Source organism: Malaclemys terrapin, chromosome 5 (assembly GCF_027887155.1).
Source record: "Malaclemys terrapin pileata isolate rMalTer1 chromosome 5, rMalTer1.hap1, whole genome shotgun sequence".
NCBI lineage: Eukaryota > Metazoa > Chordata > Testudines > Emydidae > Malaclemys > Malaclemys terrapin.
In genome coordinates, this window is record NC_071509.1 from 111867014 (window position 1) to 111882769 (window position 15756).

The following is a 15756-nucleotide window of genomic DNA, read 5'->3' on the forward strand; positions in this document are numbered from 1 at the left end:
ACAACAAATTGATCCAATATCAGAGCCATTCAGTAGTAGTCACACACTAAGTTTCTCTCAAAGAGCCCTACGGACAAAAGGCTACTTACGTCCAAAGTACATCGAGGAGAAGATGGGCCAGATCTGACATAAATCCATCCATGTGACACTTGCACTAGTTACATTGCGGGGCACTGATAACATGGGTTCTGTAAAAGATCTGGAATTGTCAGTGATTGTGTAGCTCTTCAGTGATGATTAATGTCTAAATGAACTGAACTGAAGGTGATACATGCCACTAACTTTTACTACTACAAGCTGTTGAACATAGGCCATCATTAGGCCTCTTCAGCAGGGACAGAGTTTCTCATGGAACAACCACTAGCAGCCCACTTCATTCTCTGGGAGCAGATATTCTGGCAGCCTGCTCCACCTTTCTTTCATTAGCTGTTTGCTCCCTACTCAGACAGCAGAGATCCTTGCAAGATTCTAGGAGGTTCGAGGAAAATGCAGTTCTCAGAAAGTCTGCAAGGTTCCATGAGATTCTACAAAGGTCCAGAAAATTCTAGGAGGTTAGTGATAAATGAATCCACATACGGAATACCTGAAACATTTTACTTCAAACATTCTATTTTCCCCTTTGTCGTTAACAACAACGACAGCATCCTGAGCCTGACACCGCCCAAGCCTAGCACCCCTGGTGGTCACCTGGGTTGCCTGCACCTAACTCAGGCCTTGAGCATGGGTATGTCACCTTCAGCTGCAGTGTAGATATACCCTCTGAGTAAAGGAGAGAGATAAAGGGGAGTGTGAGAATGTAAAGGTCTGCTGATTTGTATTTGTTAATTTTCTAGATTCCAGGGAATAAAATGATTAGGTGAGATAAGTGCTGGAACTCAGGGTGCTGGGGCTTAAAGTGATTTCCATCATATACAGGATTTACAGTTTGGTTCAATGGCTTTCAGCAGCCCCGCTATACAAATTGTTCCAGCACCCCTATTAGGTGAGACAGAATATGAGTATTTTCTGGTTATTTTACTCCTCCCTCCCTATTCAAACTCTTTATTATTCTAAATAACACATTAATGGACTCATGAACACAACAATGGCCATAGGCTGAGTAAGGGTATAAATACAATGAACAAAATTCTGTTTTGACCTACATTCTGTGCAACTTCACTGGACTCAAAGGGGTTTGCACTGAAGTTTAAGAAGCACAGAATTTGGTCTTGCATGCTGTATACAGTTAAAATAAGCAACATTTTACCTTAACAAAGTACAGTGTGACAAAGAATTCACTTCATATAACTCATTATCTCCTCCTACATAAGTAACAAACAGATCCACTAGGACCCACCCTGGAGCAGTCCACAGCATGACAGGCAGGTCTGCCTCAGTTTCCCCTTTCAGGTAACCCCAGGATTCTACACTGACTCTCTTGCTTGAATAATACCCCTCCTGGGAGCCACTTCACTACAAAACATATGCAAATCAACCCATAACAAGAGTCCCAAAACATAGTCCCTGTTACCTCCAGGGCACGTAGTCCTTAAAACCCCACTCTTCCCAGTGGGAAACACTCCCAGCCTCTCTGCTGGGAGCGCATTCCCACCATCCTCCAGTGTCTCCCCCCACCCCTAATCTATCCCCTTCCATCCTTTTGCCATGACAGCCACCCCAGACTTTCCAGCTGCAGTGCAATCCTGCTCTTCACAGCCTCTCTGCTGAGAGATCATCTTTACCAGGGGAACATCCCTCACTCCCCGTGGCCCTGGCACTGTTCCTCAGGATTCAGCTCTCCACCTCTAGAGATGTCTGTGGGTAAGACCCTTATTTGCTCCCAGGCCTTCAGCCCTCTCCAAACCTGGAGTCCGGTTCTCCAGCTCAGAGACAGCAGATAATGCCTTCTGCTGCTGCTGTCACTACCACCTTCAACCCAGGCTCTTCATCTCTTGTTGCTTTTCTTGCCTTCATCCTTCCCCCAGGAAATGCTTTCTGCCTCCTTCCAGAACTTCCTCCTGGTCTCAGGCAGCTCATACCTGTCCCTGACTGAACCCATCTGCTTTGACTCACTAGGACTCCCTTTGCCTAGGTCTCTCCGTGATCCTTTATAACTTCACCCTCTTAACTGGACACATGGGAGCATCTGTCCTGGGCACTGTATCTAGTTCATTTACTGGTCCCAACCTCCCGTTGACGGCATCCCTTCAACAAATTAGAGCCTTGTTTGCTCACTGACACTTTTGAAGACCCTGGGGAATTTTGGGCTTTCACTCGCAATTTGGATCTCTGTCAAACTGCTTTGACATCCTTCACAAACATTGCCATTCATAAAATGATAGAAATGAGAAGGACACGGAGGGTTGGATCAGAAATTTACAAATAATACTATCTAGCACTTATAGAACACCTTTCATCAGTAAATCTCAAAGCAGGGCAGTATCATTACCCCCATTTTACTGATGGGAAAACTGAGCCACAAAAAGGAGAGACTTTCCCAAGGTCAGCCAGCAGCAGAGCTGAGAATAGGAGACAGGCATCTCAAGTCCCTGTTTAGTGCACCACTTACTAGGCCACACTTATTCACCTAATATGTACCTGCAATTACTTCAATTGTATAGGCAAATGTCATACTCGGAAATGCAAATGGTTGATAATGCTTCTAATTGATCATCTGTGCATTCAGTTTTCCAGTTTGCACATATAACTATGGTAGCAGCTTGTCCAAACACGCTCACAATTCAGCACACAGTTTTAAAATGCTACCCTAAAATTACTTGCCCAAGGCCACAGAATTATTAAATCTCAGTGCCACGATAGCCCACACAACTTTCTAGTTTCCAGTCCTGTGCTCAGGCCATTAGACCACATTTTTTTCTGAAAAGTCACATTGTCCAATTCATTATGTCCCAAAATGAGCAAAAGATGTTCCTAACCACTACAACAGTATATGTATAGATATTGCTTTATCTGTAGGATTCACAAGCCATATGTTTAATCATTTGCATTTCTCACAACTGCAAGGATCAATTTATTAGAAGAAAAAGATAGATAAAAAAATAGGCCTAAAGAAAGGCAGAACAAACAACTTTTGAGCTAAGTAAATTTAAAGACCTAGTAAAGTTGGGTGTCCTTTAAAAAAAATATACCCTGTTTGAAAAATATTCATCACAATTTTTTTTATAACTTCAGGCTAGAACTTTATGCCCAAATTGTAAAAGTTTAATGAGGAGGGAGTGTTTTCTTTAAAAATAACTTTTCCGAGACCTCCAGCATTCCTGCTGAGTTTAACATGCTCTTTAACTCTGCAAGCACTGCTGCCATCAGACAAAAGAAACAAGCAGGTCTGGCATCCTTCACAACAGCTACTGATGTACTGTACAGAGGTCACTTACCCCATAAATATGTGGCATATGTTTTAGTCTCTTGTTTTTCAGGAATCAGCATTTGGAAGCTGGGAATGGATGCAAATACATTGCATCATGATTTCAATTTTCATTTTCAAATATAAGAACTGGCTACCAGTTCTGACTTTGTTTTGTTTTTCCTTCTTATCTAGTTAGGTTTTTTAAAGGTCAGCCATCACCATGGTATCTGAGCATTTTAATTGAAGCATTTTTCCTATTTTATAAGCGGAGATAGGTCAAGACACATGGGTCAGATTTTCTGATTGTGTAAATCCATTGAAGTCAATGGAACGACTCCAGGAGAGAATTTTGGCTCTGTATGCCTCCTATTAGGCTGCTAATAGAAGTCAGGAGATTTGCATTGTAAAGCAAGCTGCACTTGACAGCTGCATGTGTAATGGACAGCAGTAGATTTGAAAGCCAAAAGATAGCTGCTGTCTATCAACATGTGACAGGGGCACTCGGTCAGCCAGGAGGCCTGCAGGTCATGGTAGTTTAAAACAGCAGAACTGAGCAGAGGATACTGCTCAGTGTGGGTTACATTTTGTGGAGAAAGAAAGTGCTGCTGTTTCATCAGAAGTGCTGATCCTGGCTTTATCAAGTCTGTGAGGAACTTGATTATAACAGACTGTTGTTACAGCAGTAAATTATCTTTTACACACACACAAATAAAAAAAGAGCAAAAGCAGTTAACCACACCTATAAGAGGAAGCATTTTAAGAATGCACCCACTTACTGCAACTTGCTTTGGGAGTAGGTCATATGTGCCTTGTCTTTTGCTTTTCTTTTGCCCTAACTGCGTAGACAGAAAAATAAATCCAAATTAATTATGCAGAACCTGATGTTTTCTTTGTAAACTTCAAGTTATCCATGTTTGCAGTTGCTTGCTAGTGTGGAGGAAAAGAGGGGATGTGTTCTCCTTTTTTAAAATCAACAAATGTCATAGTGGAAGTAAGTGGCGGGAGGGGAGAGAGAGAGTTGGCAAGAAAGGCCAGGCTTGTTTCCAAGCTGGGTTCAAGCCAGAGAAGATTTCAGGCCGACAAGAACCACCTGTTACAACAGAGAAGGACGTGGAAGGAGGTGGGGAGAGATATTAAAGATGAAATGAAAAAGAGGTGACCTTAAGGATCACTTTACCAAACATAATGCAAACACCAAAGAACAATGCAGATAGAAATGCCTGAAGAAGAGCTCTATGTAAGCTCGAAAGCTTGTCTCTCTCACAACAGAAGTTGGTCCAACAAAAGATATTACCTCACCCATCTTGCCTCCCTAATTTAAACATGTAAATGTTGTATCTTCATTAGGCAAACTGAGGAGATACAAAAGATAGAGTCCTAGAACCGCAGCTGGTATAAAATCAGCTTAGCTCCATTGAATTCAATGAAGTGACACCGGTGTTCACCAGCTAGCCTGTAGCCTGTTAGATAGTTCTCTTCTTTATATCATTTGCCTCATAAAGATAACAAGAAGGGAAAAACCTCTCTGTTTTATTAAATATGTAGAATTTAAACAGCTTGAAATACTGGTGAAAGATTGGTAGATGCTAGGCAACTGCAGCTTGCAGTGAAAGGACAAAACCTGCTGGCAAACAAAATGAAAAACTTCTATCTTCAGATAAGCTAGTCTGCAGAGAGCCTCATTCTGATATTAAACTGTGTGAAACTCGACTGAAGTTAATTATCTCACACCACTATAAAACCAGTGTGAGAGGAGAATCGTGTCCAGGCTTTGAAAACAAAAAGATCTCACTTTCCAGGACATTTTCTTTCCATACGACACAGAACTAAGAATTCTAGCTTTTTTTTGCTGGTTCTGTTTTTTTGTTTTTTTTTTTAAACATTAAAAATGAAACGGACATACTGTTCTGACTTTGTTTAAACAAACCATTTCAGTATGATGACTATCATCATCATACTGCTTAGAAGCCCCAGTCATGGCCCAGGGTTCCATTGCACTAGATGCTACACAAACACAGAACAAAAATGGTGATACATTGGACAAGTCCCTCCTTGTTATTAAGAAAAAATCTTTCTTCATTATTCTTTTCTTTTCTTCATTTTTTTTACCTTTCACTACATAGATTTTCACATTGCAGAAATGTTTTTAAAAATCTATCAAAGTACCAAGCAATGAGCTTTTGACAAGAGCTGGATTTCAATAGATCCCAGTGACATAGCTGCTCTGCTACATATGAAACCCTGACCCAGAATCAGGTTGCCTATGAATGATTTAGCACCAGGTTCCCCATGAACATGTGGTGCACTATGGGTGAGAGGCAGCTCTCTTCTGTGCATGTTCCGGTCGCCAGAGAACGTACAATAAAATGATTTGTTATGGAATTATTGCCAAAATAACCTCTAAATTGTTCTTCACTGAAATTACTGAGCCAGATCTTCTGTCCTGATAAATTCCTTTTGCATTTTTCCATGCTCATAGCCTAACAGGACAGATAGCCTTCTGTCTACCATAGCTGGCTCTAAGCTACCTCTTTCTGTTCTCACCGGTGTAGTAAGCACCTCTGGATATGAGAGGGCTCGGCCAAGAATACTGCTTCACTCCAGCAATCCTTACCTATGTAACAGCCCCTAGGGACCATGATTAGCCAGGATGGGTTAGGGCAACCCTGAGGCCCCAAGATAAGGGGTGAAAAGGTGGCTTTCCTTTCCTTTGAATCCTCCACTGGATATTGAGTAGCCAACCTGAGGATCTAGACCTGTATTTGAAAGCTAGGCCTTTATGGTATGAACTCTAAGGGCCTGATTGTAATCATCACATACAAATATAAGTAACTACTCACATGGAGTCCAAGTTCTGTTTTGTGGCATGAGCTCAGTGGGATTACTCATGTGAGTTAAATTGCTTACACGCATAAGTCTCTGATTCTGGTGGCTCCTGCCAGGGACCAACCTCTGGCACACCGAGGGGGACTCCACCACCTGCACACCAAGCTGAGGGTTGTGTGGCAGGGGCTCCATGAGGATATCTACTCCCTCAGTGACCACCATGGAGCTGGTCACTGAGACCAGCTTCCAGGTCTGGAGAAGGTCCTGTTAGAAGACCAGCAGCTTGGAGAGGTCTCATGGAAAACTTCTCAGATGAAGAAAAAAGAGCTGCCGGTTATATCAGAGTCCTTGGAGGGGGGTGGAGGAAGGCATGTACCAACATGCTCCATGCTGGACTACCTGCACCCTAAAGTAGTCTCTGCAGGGCCTGGAGGTGGAAGACATGAACCTGACTGTGAAGGCAGACCAGGCCCTGTACTTCCTCCTCCAGGGGAAGATTCAATGTCCATAGTATACAGCTGGCCTGACTGCACACAGCCTTGATGCACCCCTCACCTGAAGCTGACAGGTTTGGTCAGGGTCCAGTTGAGCCTGACCTGACACTCCATGGATGCATACAGCACCTGGAGCAAACCCACAAATCGGGGTCTGAAGCCAAAAGCCTACAGAGTGCCCAGGAGATATCCATGGTTCACTCTGTTGAAAGCCTTCTCCTTGTCCAGGGACAGGAGGGCAAACAACAGACATCCCTATTCCCGAGCTCTAGGAGGTTCCGGACCAGATAAAGGTTATCAAAGATGATACGGCCTAGGTCAGTGTAGAATAATAAATTGAGATATATCTATCTCATAGAACTGGAAGGGACCCTGAAAGGTCATCAAGTCCAACCCCCTGCCTTCACTAGCTAGACCAAGTACTGATTTTGCCCCAGATCCCTAAGTGGCCCCCTCAAGGATTGGGCTCACAACCCTGGCTTTAGGAGGCTAATGCTCAAACTACTGAGCTATCTGGTCAGAGTGAACCATGTCCACCAGCATGGATCCCAGCACAGCAGAATGGCATTTGCTATGACCTTGTAATATGTGCTGAGGCGCGAGATAGGACACCATTTCCTAAGGTCATGGAGGTCCCCCTTCTTTGGTAGCAAGGTGAGCACAGCTCGCCTATATGACGGGGGAAGCACTCCACTCCCTAAAGATTCGGTCACCATGCCCCATGACTTATTAGTTGATGAACATTAGATGAACTGCAGGTTGGGAGAGGCTAACCCCCAGCCTGCTCCCCCCTACCCAAGGATCTGCTCCCTTCCCCCGCCGGAACCCCCATCCCCGTGGCTGCCAACTCCCCCGTCCCCGAGCCCAGGGCGGGTGGTCCCCACTGCCCCCCCCCCAAGCACAGGGCAGGCAGCACCTGCACCTCCACCCCCCCCCCAAGTGCTAGGCAGAGCAACCCCAGGGCTGGGGGCCCCTCAGAGCTGGGCGGCCCCAGCCACCCCAAGACCCGGCCATCCTAGCCCTAGCCCCAGCCCTAGCATGCTGCTTCCCTGAAGAGGGGCCAAGGGGGAAAGGCAAGCAGGGCTTCAGGGAGGAGCGTGGGTGGGGCCATGCCAGGCTGTTTGGGGAGGCACAGACTTCCCCAGCCTATGCGATGTGCCACCCATGTTAGTGGGCATGAGACAGAAGGCTTCTGAGAACTTGACCAGAGTGAGAGGTAGCTCCAGCCAAGCTGGTCCTGGTTGCCCACGCTGACCATTCGGAATCCATGCCAGACCACCCTGCAGGCATCAGCGTCAGTCGGATCCAGGGAGAAAAGGCTGGTGTAGAAGGCCCTGGCTCTCCCATGCATCTCCACCAGATCCGTGAGAGGGGTGCAGTCCTCTGCCAAAAGGCTGTGACGTGCTTCTTAGCCCCCCTCTTTTTCTCCAGGGCATAGAGGAAGCGGGAGACACAATCCATCTCCCGAAGGAGACAGATACAGGATTGAACAAAAGAATATAGATGTAGTGCTTCATAGAAGGCTCGAGTAGCCAACTTTGATTTGTGTGATTTTAAAATCTAATAAAATGGTCATGAAACATTTTTCAGTTTTTACTATGTGCCATACAGTCCACCATCACCCTCACGGTCTCACCCCTCATTGGTCCTGACCCCCGCCATAAACTTGAACACCCCCCCCATATCAATTCCTGGGGAAAACACTGTCTCCTTCCATGCCAAGTGGGAGGTGCTGAGCCCACGCTTTCCACTTGTTGCACTTCCCTTGGACAGGCACCCCACTCCCCAAGATGGTGGTGGAGGTTTGACCAGCGTGGGTGGGTCCAGGGGACAAGGCTGATGGTTTGGGGGGGGTCTGGGAGGCAAGGGCAGGAAAACAGGGGAAAGGGGAATCTTCCCCTGGGGCGTGCCCTCTCCCGGTGACAGCTCTGCTGCCCTCTCCTCTGCAGGCCCTACCGGACTATGCACAGCGGTGGTGGGGCCCGCCTGCTCATCTGGATGCAATGGGGGGGGCTACCCCCGGGGCCTGAGCGGAAGCGACAATGAGCAAAGGAGAAGGAGGCGTGGATACGGAGACCAGGGAGTCAGAGTTGCCAGTGGTATTGGGGCCGGCACCCTCCCAGATCTCGGGGATCCCCGGAGCCCCTCCATGCTGGGTTCCAGATGTGCCCCATTGCCTGGCAGAGGAAACCTCGGACCCACTGAGGAATAACGTACCAGGTACTGGGCCCCCTGATGGCACCAGGAAGGATCCCTCAAGTTCCTTTCCATCACACACCACTGGTGGCAGCTGGATTTGCACCTGCCGGTGGAACGAGAGAATGTGGCGGAGGGTGGGGTCCTTGCAGCCCAACGGGAGAGGGCTGATGACAGATTAAGGCTTCCCCAAGGTAGAGAGGAAGGGCAACATGGCAGCACTGTGGAGGAAGGGTGGGACAGAGGTGAAAATCACCCATACACCCAGGTCTTCCAGGGGTTCAAGGGGAACATAGATGCCCCCACCGCAAGGCCCTTCTTCTCCGCCTCCTGGGCAGCGGCTTCCAATGCCAGGAAGAAGACAACCTTCCTGTACATCTTGGAGGTTGCCACAATGGCTGTGGGCCCCACCACCCATGCCAATGCCCCCATGTATGTCTCCCTGTGGGACAAGGCGGACACCAGGAGGCAATGGACGCCATGCTTCCTGGTCAGGGTGGGAAAAGGGCCCCGGCCACCAGAGATGGAACTAGGGCAGAGGCAGATGACAGGGCGGTGGGCAGAAGGACTGTGGCCACCTGGGCGTACGCTCTGGGGGCTGGAGGATAGGTGCCCCCAGAGCTGATGGAGGGAATAGCCGAGGGAAAGGAAGCCGTGGCCAAAAGCGGGGCCGCTGCGGGGGGAGCGATCCCCGCTACGGGGGGCTTTGCCTTCCAGGCGGAGCTCTTGCCCGTCTTCTTCCCCTGGCCCTTTCTTCTGGCTGAGGAGCTCCCTTGAGTGTGGTAGAGGTGGAAGCCGTGGCAGCAGCGGAGTCCCTACTCGTGACCGCTGCTGCTGGTGTCCCAGTGGGGGCGCTGGCAATGGACCCAGCAGCAGCAGTCAAAGTGGTAGCCGCACGGATGGATGGGGGAGTAAGCTGGGGAGGGCACGGCATCAATTGGAGGGGGGCACCTCCTGCACTCTCCCCTGTCATCCAAGGAGAAGGGACAGGAGCAGGAGCTAACATCAGAGATGGGGGAGCAGATAACCACTCCTCCCCCGTAGGCTGCAGGCAGGGGAGCAGGGTGCCAACGGGGGTGGGGGCATCATAGGGGTGCCAAATAAGGCGTGGGGAGGGGCGCGATCCCTAGCACAGGGCAGGGGTGCCAGCTCCTCTGGCTGCACTGGGTTGGAAAGGGGCTGTCAATGAACAGGGGAATCAACAACAAAAAGAAGCACACACACACAGAGAGAGAGCGAACCATCCAGGCCCTTCTCTTTTCGGACTCCACTCCATAGCTTTAGGGCAGCCCTGTCCTGTCCTGCTCGTCCATTGTACAGCCCCCAAAACATTGCCAGGCTTTGTGTGGGAAGCCTCGGGAGGGATTGCTAGCGCCCGAGCGAGCCAGGAGGTGTGGTGCCGCAGCAGCACCCACGGCGCGGCGGAGCCAGTTCACATGCGAGTCACGCCCGCTGCCGGGAGCCGGGGAACAGCAACACTGGGGCTTCACCAAGTGATGAGAACAGACGTCAAAGGGGCCTTATGAATATTGATGTGGAGGCTCGGGTTGCTTTCGTAAAGGAGCAGAAGGAAGCAAGATGGCTGCCCTTTAGGATTTGTTAGCAAGGGGAGCAGGCTGCATTTGCTGGATTGCTGCAAGGCTGAGGGACATAAAGAGGTCAGAGCGGTTCTCTTAATGCCACGAAACTCTCCCTTTCCTTCAGCGGGGCTTGGCTAGCGTGCTGCTGGGGGCTGGGATGCCGGGCTCCGCTGCCTGATCTACAAGTAGAAAGAGGGGAAGGAAATTTTTCTGAAGCTTCTCCAACATGGCTGACAAATATAGTTTTAAAAATGTTTAAAAACTAGTGAGCTGGTAGCTTTCCTCCGCTGGGTTGGGCTGCTGCTCTCACCCCAAACTTTGCTTTTCAGCTCCTCTCAGCACCTCGGACTGGCTGGTGTATTTATTTCGTTTTGTAATGCAGGGACGTGTGTTCAGCGTGTCTTTTTTTTTTTTTTTTTTTAAAGACTTCATGATTCTTATGATCAGTTGTTGCCCCACTTTCCTCCCTTTCAGTGGGTTTCCTTCTTTTCCTGCGCCGAGTCTGTCACTGCATTTTATTGTGTTCTTTAAAGAGCCCCGGGAGGTGTTTTAAAACTGCGGTGGATTCCTGTTTTCTTTTTCCACTTCAGGAGGATTTTTCTGATTGAATGTGATAGCTGGTGGGATTGTCTGCATCTAGCTTTCATGTATTGTTGTTTTATTTAATGCAAAAGGGGTGTCTGGTGCTATGGGGGAGAACGGGGGAGCAGGAGAGGAATAGTTTCTTTGGACAAAAAGAAAACTCTTCCTTTCTGATAAAGATAGATCCGGTGCCTACAGCCTGGGCGTTCGGGCTAGTTTGGGGGAATATCTGTGAGAGAATTTGTACGTGGAAAGTCTGTTTTCTGGCTTTGTGCTTCTCATGAATCAGCTTTCATTGGGTTTGCTGGTGAATGACAGACAGACACAAAGGCAAGCGCAGTCAGAGGGGGAGAAGAGGGGGGAAGGATTGTGGAGTTTAAGGACTACAAGGTCAGGGGCACTGAAGGAAAAAAAACCCCAATCCTAGGGGGAGAAAGAGAGAAATGGAGAAGAGATTTGTAGCAAGGCCTTACTTTTTCTTGATGATCTTTGTCATCCTTGTTAAATCTTGTGATCTAGGCGACTTACACAATGTGACTAAAAAAAATGCTTTATAATGCACATTAGTTTAAAAATGCCGTTAGCCAGGTAAGGCACGTACCTACAGTCTGATGGGGGGAAAATCCAAAACATATGATTTTCAGACCTGACATCACTAGATCCTGATATTGTGTTTTTATTAGCATTAAACCATTCCTCCAGCCTTTGCAGTCATTTTCATACCCTTGGTAAAAAGGAGGCTTTTTTGCTTGCTCTTTGATTCTTGGAAATTCAGCTAGTCCTTGTTCTGCTTAGCAGTTTTCCTTTTCAAAGTGTGAAGTGGGGGAGAAAAGTGATGTGGTATAGTAGGCTTCCACTGAAATGTTTCAACCAAAGGTCTCATTATGAGATTATTTTCCATGATGGAGAGTATGCAAATGAACACTGTGATAGAACTACATGATAAGCAACTGAGAAAAGGAACAGTGAATAGCAGTGTGGTTGTATAATTTTTCTTAAAACCAGAAATGTAGGAATTTCAGAGATGAGGAATCATTAGCCTCAGTAAAAGCAGGTGAGTGGGTGTTGTTTACTGGCTAATGAGGCCATTATATTTGCATTATAATGGCAGGTTGACTTACTGCAGTGGAAGGGATAACATGTATATTCATTTGTGTATTTGCATGTGTATTCCATGATGACACTTGTATTGGAGGCTGTGAATTGCAAAATAGGGCATGTTTGTAAAAGAAATTCAATGGAGAGGTGTTAACAGTCAAGAGTCATGAATAAGTTTCAGTTAGAAGGTGATGTGGATGATCAAAAGGTGAAGAAACCCACACCACAAAGCATACACAACCCTTTTAAATTACACCCCAAAAACTATTTGTTGAACATTTCACTTGTAAATCATTCTTCTACTTATCTTTGAGGAGTTAGGCAAATTTTCTTTAAACAGTGAATGTCCATCACATGAGCTGTTTTTGCAGATTAAAGGGACACTTTACTCATGTCTCCAGAAGATAAGCACAGTTCATTGGCCAGTCCTTATGGCTACTTACCCATTAAAAAAATAAAACCATCATTGTATTTCTCCATCTTAAATAACACATATCACCCAATAAATAAACAGAAGTGGCAACCCATTTTGTTGTTTATACATTACTATTTGTAAATCATGTTGCACGTATAACCCATCTAATGTCATAAAGAAACACTTCCTTTCAGCTCTTCATTTCTCAGACCTGTAATATTTTAATGTGCTCTCTTCTCTTCTTGAAAGCTTTTTACCATTGTGGATTATTTCCCTTCACTTCTGTGTTACTAAAGTTATCTAATTTTCAAATGATTGCGCAAAATTAAACATTAATAGCCCAGAGAGTCTTGATAAATCTGAGTTGACAGTTGGATATATTCCTACTCCGTCAAGCAAATAAAGCTTTTCCCGTTATTTTGTGTAGTCCATTATAATAACATGCAGCAGCTACATACAGGTACTATTAAGTGTATCATATAGTTTATGCTGTTGTTAGCACTGTTACTTTCCTGTAGAACAAGTAAAAGGTAACAATTTGGAGCCAAATAGTTCTCCAATGGGCAATACATTGACTCTCTTCCTTAGTTGCTCAGGAAATATAATGTAGTACCAAAGAAACCCTGTCAGAGAAGTCCATGCAAAACTTTAAATCCAGCAGCTGGGCTGGGGGAAATTTAGTGATTAGTTCGTTGAATTAGTTCTTTATTTTCTTGTTCTTCATTGCATGTGAACAATCTTTCAGTGGAAAACAATTTTGTTTGGAGGGGAGTTCCTCAGAATTATCTCAGTGGTTCCAAGGACCTCTGAGATTAGTTGTGTGTGTTACCCCTTTTAGAACCTTTCACATACTGAACTAATCATTAATAAATATTGGCAAGAAGGGGTGGAAGGGAAGGGAGGCATTTTCGTTACTTGGATTCATAAATCTGCCAAATTGTTGTTAATAGTAAGACTTTTGAACTAGGACTTTGGCATTGTATTGGTTCCTGGCCAAGAGCCAGGGGAACTGGTATTGTTTTGATATAGTGCGCATGGTCCTAGACTTTGGCATGTCAACATTGTTTAAAGAACAAGGAACGTGTGCCTTCCGAGGCATTGTTATGACAGACAGATTTCCAAGATCTCTCGTTGTCACTGGTACTACATTAGGTAACAGAAATAGATGGCCATAAATGTCTGGTTTCAGTGTGACGACTCTGGGCACTTTCAGAATTACTCTCCTACCCACAGAACTGGAATTTTCAGCTGCCACAACTAGAAGGGGCCATTTTCCCTTACTCTGAGCAGTTGCCATAAGACGTACTACAGCTCCTGGGACTTATCCCCCTACCTGATCATTTACAAATACTAGTGACATCTAAATGGCCCTAAAAACAAAACAGGTTTCAAAATAAATGTGCTCAGATTTTCAGTGGATGTTTACTGGTAGTGCTAATGTTACCAAAATGTTCTGGGAGCTATGGGGAATGTTTCATGTTTGATTTCTTCTAAATTATTTTTGTTTAAATAGCAGCAGAGTCGTTTTCTAATAGAGTGCCTAAATAGTCACTTTAAATAATTTGTTCAGTTAAAGGCTAAGTGGTATATTTTTTTGTTTTTACAAAAGCAAAGAGGATCTCTTATTAAAGCATGTATTTTTCAAGCTGAAACTTTGGATGAGCTCAAATTCTGGCTTATCAAACTAACCCTCTTCCGCTATCATTTGACTGCCACACAGTAGCATTAAGTGTGGTAGTAGCAGCAAAGCCAACAGCACCGAAACTTCTTGCAAGCCAGCTTTACAATTGGAACCCTAAAGTGGTTGAATAAAGTTGCCAAGTTTTAAGTAAAGTTGGTGGTTATCTTGGAAACTGCTGCAGAACACAACCACAAGTGATTTCGCCAAATAATATACAGTATTTACGTAGTCCAGCTCTCCAATTTGTTGTTAAGGCACTCTGCCAGCAATCAGTGTTGTGACATCATTTAGAAAGGCTGTGTGTTTGATCCGCTGATTCTGAAATGGAATGGGATGTACTATGATTCAAAAGGGGAGGGGAAATAAAAGACTATAGTGAACCAGAGATAAAGCATATGACTGCATCATGGCTGGAAGCCAAATGGGAATTATGTGCATCAATCATTTTCAGCATCATTCTGATCCTGTACAGCACGTTACAGCAAACACCCACCTATCCATTTAACTTGTTTCTGGAAGAAATGTCCTTTTATACACTGAATGAGTTTGGTGAGAACTGGACAAACTATCACTGCTTGATTTTAGTATGTTTTTCAGATTCAGTGAGTGCATATTTAACTTACCTAGTATACTGCAGACACAAAGAACTAGAACGTACCACAAGTAATGGTCTTCTCAGTGGCCCATGTGGGTGGAGATGGGGTAAGAGTTTGGATATCAGAAAGATGACCGTGTTGAGTCAATTATACCTCTACCTCAATATAATGCTGTCCTTGGGAGCCAAAAAAATCTTACCGTGTTATAGGTGAAACCGCGTTATATCGAACTTGCTTCGATCCGCTGGAGTGCGCAGCCCTGCCCCCCTGGAGCACTGCTTTATTGTGTTATATCAGAATTCGTGTTATATCGGGTCGCTTTATATCGGGGTAGAGGTGTACCATAGTCCGAGGGAATTGCTCAATGCATACAGATATCTGAGGTCAAGTAAGGAGAATATGAACTTGAAATATCAACTGGGCTAATCCCAAGGGTAATCAATGACCTGCTGACTAGAAATAAAGGATTGTTCAGTTTCAAAAGATTGGACATGGGTCTTGTGGTGTGAGGATAGGCAAGTGAAGGAGGGCAGAGGAAAAAAAAGTTTCTTAAAGTTTTGATTTCTTTCAAGACCTTCCAAATGACCTGAACTCAGTTTTTAAGGTGGAAGAGAAGAGATACTTAGTTTGGCTCACATTTTAAAAAACTGCACTGATTTAAAAGAGGAAGAAAGCCTAACCAATCACTCATAATGAAGAATTTTAAACTTTAAACCTTTAAAATGGACTTAAGTGTGATGCTTTACAGCTCCCTTTAACATACAGTTCTTTAACACAGACTTGGGTGTTCTGAGGCAACATCTAGATTTGTTCCTTTCAAAGTCTGGCACATACTTCTTTCCATGCATTTTCCAAAAACGTATCAATCCAAACAGACTTCAGGGCCTTCTTGAAAAAAGTGTTCTGCGGGGATGTGAATTTGGAGTTAAAAATTCAGATGCT

General features: G+C 45.4%; 1 protein-coding gene across 1 annotated transcript in view; it reads left to right on the forward strand.

The window, feature by feature from the left end:
* Nucleotides 1–10253: 10253 nt before the first annotated feature.
* TET2 (tet methylcytosine dioxygenase 2) overlaps nt 10254–15756 on the forward strand; it is a 91534-nt gene continuing 86031 nt past the window's right edge. The window contains exon 1 of the mRNA XM_054030637.1: nt 10254–10520. The gene's annotated coding sequence lies outside the window, so the exon portion shown is untranslated. The remainder of the gene's footprint in view (nt 10521–15756) is intronic.